The sequence below is a fragment of the Cannabis sativa genome, chromosome X, assembly GCF_029168945.1.
Source record: "Cannabis sativa cultivar Pink pepper isolate KNU-18-1 chromosome X, ASM2916894v1, whole genome shotgun sequence".
Lineage (NCBI taxonomy): Eukaryota > Viridiplantae > Streptophyta > Magnoliopsida > Rosales > Cannabaceae > Cannabis > Cannabis sativa.
In genome coordinates, this window is record NC_083610.1 from 14,126,963 (window position 1) to 14,129,386 (window position 2,424).

The window sequence follows — 2,424 nt, forward strand, 5'->3', positions numbered from 1 at the left end:
TAGACTACGTAAATGTTATTATAAAATCCACAATTATTGCTTAACGAGACCCGTATTGTGTTCATACGTAGGAGTTGTTGGGCTTGTAAACAAATGATTAATAATTCAATTTAGTAGTTAGGAACAAAAGTTTTCACATTAACAAAAGTTCAATTTAGTTGCAATATATACATAATTTTAAGGAAATTAGTTACAATATTTGATGTAGTAGCAGAGGAGAAAATGACATATGGTATCCACCTACCTAGTTTGATGGTTTACCTCTACACAAGAAATACTATAATTAATATTATATATATACAGTACAATAGAATTTCTATTTAATAATACTCTATTCAATCAAATAATCTCAAATTTATTATAAAAAAATTAAATCTCAATTTAGATCACTTATAAATAAAAATAAAAACATTTTCTAAGTCTCATATGAACAAAGTATACTTTTATATAAAAATAATTACATCTCAATAAAATATATATTTAATATAAATTTATTTATGTAGAGTTAATATTTTTTTTTTTAAAAAAAAAAAATTATAATACATGCATATATATTATATTTACTCAAAAATAATTCTATTATAATGTAGTATTAAGGATAGTTTATTGTTATTATTGTTACATTAATATTTTTAGTATTTTGAAAACTTTATTTAGTTATAACCTTTCAATTAGAATATAATTTACTTAGTTTCAAGTGTATTCTTGGATAGAGATTCTACTATATATGAAAGAAGTTTTAATGGTTACATCAAATATGTAACCATGATGATTACATTTACTTTTAATCATTGGATCATTACTGAATGGATAAATGTAAAAGTTAATTAAAAATAATAATAAATTATTATAACTTGATAGTAACCTGATTCTATTTTATTTATTAATATATTTTATTTTTGAGTTTATTAATTAAGATTAATTTTATTTTAACTATAATGGTTACATTTATTTTTAATCATTTGATTATTATTAAACAGTTGTGATTAATATAAAAATTAATTAAAAATAATAATAAATTACTTATAACTTGATACTAACATAATTTTATTTTATTATAAAATATTCATCAAAAAAAAAAAACATAATTTTATTTTATTTTATTATAAAATATTCATCAAAATTAATTTTATTTTAAACTACATTTAATTATTAATTATGTTTGTTCAATTAGTTACTAAAGGGAAATTTGCTAATACATGCTTAAAATAAGCATAAGGTCTTTTAATATTCTATCCCAAACAATATAAGAATTTAATACTCTAAAAACCCTTAATTCGAATAATACCCTCCCTATTTGAAACTCTCACTCTCCCTCTAACTCTCATTCTCTCGTTTATCTCTCTTTCTCTAACTCCCTAAACCCACACCAACCCGATTGCCACAACCATTTGCCACCACCGGATGCAACATCGATGAAACCCAACGAGCCCAACAAAACCACCACATTTGACGAAACCCCAAGCCCAGACCCAGATCGATATCGTGAAACCAAATTTAAAATTGTGAAACTCCAAACACACATCTAAAACTGCAAAAAAAAATTATTTTTTTTTAAACTTTTTTTTTAAATTTTAAATGGGTTTTTAGGTTTTTTTGTTGTTTATGCTTCATCGTAAGGAAATTTGTTTGTTTTATTTTTGTATTTTTGTTTGAATTTCATTGACGCCTGTTCGAGTTTTGAGTTTTAGGTCAATTATTGACATGTCGCGATATTGTTCGTGACGTATTTTGATTTCTTTTCAAAACGTTATGGTAGTTTTTTCTATTAGCGATGTTTCACAACATGTTGCGACGTGTTTACGAGTTCTTTTTGGTTAGATGTGCCTTTTTCAATTTTAGTTGTTTAGTGATAGTTTCACGATGTATTGTGATATGATTGGCGACGTTGGATGAAATATCCCATGATAATATTGTCATTATACATCATTAATTGTATCGCAAGATATGCCGCCAACATGTCGTGAAATATCGCTAAACACTGGGCCACGTATCTGCAATTCTATTTTGCGATGATTCATGACATATTTGCGATACATGTTACGATATTCATTTTTTTTTTATTTTTAACGAAATTTCTTACAATTTTGCAGATGGCTCCTGAACTTAAACGTCCAATTTCTCAGCATTTTATAGGACATCTTACCTATCAGGGTACAGATAGGTTTAGAGATATCAAAGTCAAGTTTACAGAGCTTGAGTTGATTGATACAATTAAGGCTAGCCCTTTCTGACACCTCTGGGAAGCTAGAGAGTTGACTTTCTCTGACGCTTTGGTCCACAACCTCCTCTTATGGAAGATGAAAGTTGATAATGAAAAGGAAGATGAGGTTTGGTTTCATGTAGGCAAAAATGACATGAGATTTGGGCGGATAAAATTTGGAGTTATTACCGGCTTACCTATGGGTAGTGCCCCTATAAAGA